The sequence below is a fragment of the Pomacea canaliculata genome, linkage group LG6 (genome assembly GCF_003073045.1).
Source record: "Pomacea canaliculata isolate SZHN2017 linkage group LG6, ASM307304v1, whole genome shotgun sequence".
Lineage (NCBI taxonomy): Eukaryota > Metazoa > Mollusca > Gastropoda > Architaenioglossa > Ampullariidae > Pomacea > Pomacea canaliculata.
In genome coordinates this window covers 19623673-19631510 of record NC_037595.1, presented here as the reverse complement: position 1 = coordinate 19631510, position 7838 = coordinate 19623673, and the positions used below count along the sequence as shown (strand labels likewise).

Genomic DNA, 7838 nt, shown 5'->3' with positions numbered 1-7838 from the left:
TTTTGGAAAGATATTCAACTCTGTTTATTAAAAAGTAAACCAGTCAAATAAGAAATTTTGATATACAATTGGAAATAAAAGAAATCAACTGAACTTTAAGTATACATCGGGACAGTAAAAAACGGAAGCCAAACTAAAAAAATCGTTAGAAATTCTTCAAAATCTGCAGTACATGTATGCATATATATATTATATATATATATATGACTGCGTGCACTTGTGTTTGTGTGCTTAAGTGTGTATATATGTGTGGTTCAAACTGAACTACATCATCAATAAAACATTTAACTAATCTATAGACAAAAGTTATTGTACAATTCATGGAAAACAAAAGAGTCTCTTGCTATTAAGTTTTGCTTAATGTGAAGAAGACGCAATACAAGGTAATGTTCTGAGGACGAGTTGCACAGTGAAGGTGGCTTTGTGTCTACGAAAGACAATGCAAGTAGAAATTGTTTTGAGCTCTTCAAAGCATATCGACAAGGCCCCCAGGAAAACCAGTAAATAAAGGTTTACAGCAGCCAGCCATGACAGAACAAATGTAGACGTAAGCTTTCTGGTTAAGCAACTAATAATAATATAAAATGCAAAATTTGTAAAGCACATACACTCCTAATAGGTCTGGTGTGGCTTATCAGCCAAAGCTAAGAAAAGATTTATTTACAGATGGGATGTAAATGTTTCTCTCTTATGAGACATACTCAAGTCTTTTTTGTCTTAATATCTAACAGATAATGTACTTGTTATATTAAAGCTTTTACTTTAAAAACTATTGTGGAAATGGTTTTACTTTGAAGATACGAATACCACTTCAGGTTTTCGGGGTTTTTTTCTATTTTTTTTATCAATTTAACAGCATTTAGTGTTATACGCAAGACTTTAGGAGTCCTGATTTAGTGATGGAATGATACCTGACAAGCCAATCATTCTTTTAATTGTGTATAACTGTTTTCATCATAGCTAGACAAAACCTTTACTTTATTAAATATGCAATATCCAACCATTTTCTTGCTTAGAAACGTTATAGAAAGAGACGCGAGTATAATTTTCCATTTCTTATGTGTAGGCCAATTCTATTGCATAACTTATTATGCCCGACAAATGTTCCTTTCATAATAACAGGATTATTTGGTTGATCCTGTTCTATCCAATACCTGAACATCAATTTATTACATGATGGTTTCTTGCAACATTACTTTTATGCAACTGTTTGTAATAGATTTGTATCCACCGCTATTATAAGCAATTATAGCAAGAAAGTAAGTTGTCTTTGTTATAGTTACTTTCTTATATTTATGGGATCAAAATGGTGCTAAATTTGACCAATTTTGTTAAACTATATTTCATTAGCGATTCTTTAATGAACATAGTTAACAGGAAACCATATCAAGTTGATAATATTGTCAGTTGTTTTCTTGTGTAGTTTAGAGGGGACATGCCTAACCTTTTTTTAAAGCCTGGTAATAAGCTTTTTCTAAGGAGAGGCTCTGCATCACCTTTTTCTCGTAAGGTGGCAACCAAACTAAAACAAACGCAGATTGTTATAGAGAAACTCTGAAGCATACTTGGCCGCCACGTTTCCGTCCATTGTGCTGTTTTCAGACGAATAGCTGAAGTTTGCTGGCACATTTTGCAATGTAAGATCACCACATTCTAAGGCACTGGTTTTTGCTACAGAGCATTCTGCTTTGACTACTTTGCCGTCATTGATGTCCACAGAATTAGTCCCTTGAAAAGTCTTCCCATCGGATAGTGTCATCCTCACACTTGTCGTGCTCGACATGTTCAGTTTCTCACGTTTTCTAGAAAAAAGAAAGTTTAAAAAATGTGCAATATATTCCCCTTTCATCTTAATTTCGTAAGAATGTTCACTTTTTAGTGGTCTTAAGATGTTCAGCTGCCTTGTCGAATGCTGTATTATACAATTTTTGTGCTTCTTCAGTTTTTACTTTTATGATCTCTACGGTATACCGTACATCACCGTTGGTCTTATAATGATTGTCTTGCTTATAAGAGACACTACTACCGCTCTCACTCGTTACTTCAAACTCATGGGAAGAATTTGAGTCAACAGAAACTGATCTGCTTTGTGAGTCACCCATAACAGTATGGACGGAAAAAATGGTACTGATTTATGTAGTACGCGAAGCAAATGTCAGTGTCAGTAAAACGTATCTGTTCTATGACTCTTTAGAATCCAGTTGCTGATTTTCCCAAGTATGATGAAAAATATCTGCAACATATTTCAAAGTAAATAGTACATGATAATGTCATCTCAACTCTCGCTACTATCAATGCCATCAAAATGTATTTCTTAACTATAACATGTACATTGGGTCATTTGTTGTTGCTATATATGAGTTTTTTTGGTTTCGTTAATGACTAATACTAAATATTAGGGTTTCGCCAAAGACCATTTGTCAGCTAGTATCCATAAAACACGATTCAGGATGTTGCCCCAAATTGGCCATTAATGGATTGACAGACTTTATGATCACAACCCCTCAATTGAATGCACGCATCTACTTACAAAGAAATGTCTGCTTAGATTGATTACCTCTTTCCCGACTTTCTTTTGACCAGATATCAATTAAGAACATTTGATTTTAGTCTATGATGATTATATCATTAGGCCATGACTGAATGATAAGGTAACAGAAGTAAAAATCATTCAATTCATTAATTTAGCAGGTTAGGTATCGTACAACACGTTTATCGTTACATTAACATTTCTTAGTAAACGATGATTACCTATTATCCGTGGAGACACATGAACGCTGAAAAAATAAAAATAAAATTGAAACAAGAACGTGTAAAAGTAAAGTCATATTCTACAATATGATGAAATTTTCTTTACAACAGGAAATCTGTCTACAGACCGATCTCTTGAGTGAACTATAGAAAATATGAATTCCTGATTCAAAACACTTACTTATTTCCTAGTCCATTGCTTGAGCAATAGAACGACCACTCCAGAACTCCCAGTTCAGGCTCCAGACTCAATCCTGCAGATACGTTTAAATTTACAAACAAGTATCTTTTGTTGGTTTACACGTACAACATTAAACCATTATCCATTCAAACTATGGTACTTTCATTGAAATCACTAAGAAAAATCTAAAGCCTTTAAGGTGAACGACCCCATCAACGAGACAGCTTTTCGTTGCCATGGTTATGAAGCAAGAGTAATAAGTCGTTGCCTTGAGGAAAAGTAGGATAAACGTCTTGTTTTCGAAGTTATAAATCGGTGTCCAAAACCCGCAGATTTTGTTTTATCCCTGGAAGTGTAGTTTTAAAGTGGTGGCAAAAGGTGTCTTACGGTAGAGAACTAAGTAGTGCCCATGTGGTCTGGACACCGATATAAAGACGCTTTTTCTTGAGTTCCTCATTATGGGGAAATGATTACAACTAAGCCCCCTGGCTACATTTAACCCCACACGTACGCAGAGACTGGTAAAAGGGACTCCCGGCAGTTTATTGAAACCGTTAGGCAGTTTTCACGGTTTCTTTATAGCGTCTTTAGACTGCGCGATACTCATTTCAAACAATATGCGCTAAGGTAGTACTCTTTTTGATATATGATGTGTGATTATTTTTGTGAGTGAGTTCACGTTCACGCGTTTGTTTTTGGGCTGTTCATTATTTTGTGTTTCACGGATATTTAGATTGTCAAGGTCTCAACACTTACTAAACATAGTATAAGCTCATGACAATGTCGTGCAGATGATTTTATGTATGACCAGGTGCGAGCCACAATACATATTTTCAATATCTTTCTATAGGATTGTTGTTTTCTGCTAAACTTAGCTTTACAGCTGCGTGTCAGGACTTGGAAAACGGAGGGGAAAAGTTGTACTTCTAATAAGGAAAACTCGTAGATCCTATAACAGCAGGTATTTTTGAAAGTTTTCGAGACTCAAGTTCAGCCTGTGTTACAATACGGTGCAGGACTATGGGGATTCGATAAGGCATCTCAATACTGTGAAAAAGTTAACCTTTTTTTGTCTTCAAACACTTCTTGGGGTCAGATGAGCAAACTCCAAATAATCTAGTTTATGGCGAATTTCATAGATACCCAATTACAATAAAGTTGCTACTGCTTGAAACTTGTTAGAATGAACGATGATAGGCTACCCCGAAAAGCCTGAAGATTTTTTTATTTAGATGCAAAGGGTAAAATAATCTAGGTATCCAATATTAGAACAAAGTTTTTTATCTTGGATTTGGTTTTGTGGTTAAATCAGGGAATACAAAAAGTTTATATATAGGTATATCGAGGTTTTCGTTTTACTCTAAATATGGAATTTCAGGCATTGTTAAAAATAATTAAAATTGAATTTCGAACATTGTTTGGTGACAGTTTTGGCTAAATTGAGAGTCCAATATTGTAGTTCATTACTTTCTATATAGAACACCCACGGTACATGACTTGTTGTGTACATTATGTAAAACAAATGAATAAAATGAAGTACGCTGCTCTCTGTTGTAAAGCCTTACAGCACTTCAGAGCACAACTTATTTTAGAGAATGCTATATTAACCCAAACAAAATTTTAAAAAAGCTTTTTATTGGACGCAACAAATGAGAAAACAAAGCTTTTAAGAATTTAGCATTAGATTTCTTCTATGCTTTTCAATTTAGAAAGTTTACAGTAGAAGATTAGTGTACTTAAGTAACTTTTGAAGGTATTGTTTGTAATTCTAACATTTATATCTATGTATTAATGAATGCATTATTGTATTATCGTTATTGTTTGCTCCCTCTTCTAAGGAGCAATAGCCCTTGAATAAACTACTTCGTTTCTCATAGAGTAGTCTTGAAGATTATCTTCGCGTTTGATCGGTGTAAAAAGCAATCGCTTATTTGCAGCAATAATTGTCTAGAAACGGACTCAAACACACAGGCACACTTTAATTATGATGTTCTGTAATTTTGAGCCTATAGTCAACGAGTGCCCTCTGACATCTGACATCCCTTCAAACTAAATTCAAGAATTTTTAGCTTTTATCCACTTTGTTTATGGGGGGAATGGCAAGTATAACAAAAGCCAAATAGTAAAGTAAAAACTCGTCACTACATATTCGAAAGCTACAAATAAAAGTGATGTATCAATTTCATCTAAATTAGCGGCAAATATTAAACTACTGCTTGCATTGGCAATAATGACATACTAAGTCTTTTTTTAAATTATCAAACTGAAAAATAATCTTTGTGTCTAGAAAGCGCCTTACCTTGAGTCTTGTTTATCAAGCTGGATGTCTTCACGACTTTGCCTCGAGCTTGCCTTTGAGACTGTGTGATGCCAGTAATTTATACCTTTTCAGACCCGAAATTCCGATTCATGTTAAGCAGGGTACATGTGATTATTTTGATTTTTGAGAATGTCGTTTCTCAAAAACGAAAAACATTTTCAAGGAAGTGAAAAAGTAAGTGGAGCAGTGTCATTAAGTTGTACTGGATCACTAGAAATTGGAGCCACCGCTTTCACATAATGTCCTTGTTCTTTTCAGTCAACAAGGGTTTGGATTTCTTGCGGAGTTAATCATGCAAATGAGGCTGCATTTTATTCTACTAACAATTTCTGAAAAAAGACTACTCACAGTTGTTTGTCAAAAACGCCAGCTGCTCTTCTACGTCTTGCCATTGCTGTTTGTTCGCAAGTGCCTACCTTTTTTATTGTAAAGTATGTGTGGTTACGGACACACACGCACGCACACACAAACAAACAACACACAGACACGCGCGAGCACGCTACCTTATTACTGACTTATCATTTAAGTGGACAGCGTGACCAGTTACGGCTGTCGTCAGCTAGTATCAGTCAAGAATGAATGACGAAAAGATTTTATTAAGTTACGTGCATTTGAGAAATACTCAGCACTAAGATTATGCGAATCCCCATCTATATAAAAATTGCTTGTCATCTGTTGTTCAGTCCCACCCACCGATAATATAGTCTTGGGTACTTCTCTCCTTAGCAATCATCTTGTGGGTAAAGATATACTCTGTGTATGTGAGACTACTGCGTAAACCATACATTAGCGTGTCATACAAATTTTTTCAAATAGTAATGACTCGGTATATGTCTTTTAGGAATTGCATGTTATGTTCGTGTGCCTAAAATACAGTGAACTGAGAAAGAAATGCATGCCTAAAAGGTGTTACCAATATCCATCTGCTTTTCGTTTATCCATGCTACTAGCAAGTATCTAGTTAATAATGTACAAATTACATCTATTAGGCATTGTAAGTGCAAAATTTAATAGCTGATTATTTAACTCATCACACTGTTTGTGTGGCTTAGAAGCTATGTTCTATTGTATTTTTAGTATTGTACAGTGTGTAGTTTCAATAACCTTGAATGTGCCTAAATCTCTTTATAAATAATCACTCATCTCCTTACTCTCTCTTTTTTCTCTCTTCTTCTCCATTATCTAATTCTGTTGGAGAATATGTTGCATTTATATGTGTGCTTGCTAGGCCTATGGTCATTCTGTCTTCTTAATAAAGGGTGGTGCCAGGGGTGTACAACGCGCCTATCAGCAACAGTGTGAGGATCAGCATTCCTTGATTAAGATCTCTTCCCGGGTACTCATTCTTTCTTTTCATTTGGTAACGGCTTTCTCCGATTTAAGCCCTTAGTTTCATGTGAACACCATCCTTTCCTCCTTTTTAATGAGGAGCGCGTGCGCACAGATACAGGCACACAACAAACACAAAACACACACATATATTTATTAGTAATATAAGCACAAACGGGTTCGATACTTATTAAAAGATAAAAAAAAGTACCAACTCGCTACATTTTAATCTCAAAAGAGCAAACAGAATACAATTGTTGTGCAATAAAGAAAATACTAAAACTAATAAAATGTTAAAATAATCTTTTAAAACGGGGGTTCTTGGAATGACATGTATGCGTGTGGTGGGTGGTGATTTGTATGTATTTATGCGAATGCATGTATATGTTTGTTTGTGTGCATGTGTGTGCTATTTGCGAATATGCAGGGGTTAATGTCTTGATAGTTGTCTTCGTCTGCTTGAGAGAAAAGAATGATGAGGAGAAAAAAAACCGCATAAAAAGCAACAATGCAAATATGAAGACGAAAAAGAAAAAAAAAAAACGTTGTCACTGGTGTGTTATTTTGCACGCGCATGAAGACACACAAATTGTTATTCTTACTTAAAAGGTATGGTGAGATACATATCTATGAAGGGTCTTGGGCTACATTCTTAAAAATGAAAGAAATGGAACATTGCAAAATTATCGAAAATTCACACAGTGAAGTAAATTGCAGGGTAAACATCTACAGAGGAGAAAGGAAGAGGAAAAGGGATGGACAAAGAGGAAGAAAGTGGAAGACTGGCTTGATGCCAAAATGAAAAAATAAGACTACAGCGCTGCAAGATAGTCACCTCTTCGACCTGTGATCTTACTAGCCCATTTCTGCTTCAAGAGTCCTCGTGTAAAAAAGGTATTTGACGACGGACAGTTGAAAGAAAAATTCAAGGAAAGAGAAATGAGAGTGCCCGGCAGTTCTTGTCAATGGTGTTGCACTCTACAGATGATGCCGCGTGCACAAAGAGATAACGTTTTAGCCCTGACTAAACAGTAAGTACAGATCTTTGCATTTTAATTTGTTTTCTTGTGGACCTGGGGGACGGGTTCGTTTTTTTCGTGCGCCATTCTGTAGCGACTGTCTCATGTAATCGTTTAAAGAAGGTCAGGGTGGTCCAGAATGTGTTTGCTACATGGGGATATTCAGCTGTGCACTGTTACATCATTCTACCAAAGTCCTAATGAGAAACAAAATCATAGATAATAAGCAAGTAGGTTT

The 7838-nt window shown here is 35.4% G+C and overlaps 1 long non-coding RNA gene across 1 annotated transcript; it reads right to left on the bottom strand.

The window, feature by feature from the left end:
• LOC112566835 lies at positions 1–5487 on the bottom strand. The gene is made up of 4 exons (XR_003099706.1): positions 5232–5487; positions 2933–3005; positions 2752–2777; positions 1–2233 (listed from the first exon to the last, which is right to left on the bottom strand). It is a non-coding gene; the product is annotated as an uncharacterized LOC112566835 (long non-coding RNA).
• Positions 5488–7838: the final 2351 nt, after the last annotated feature.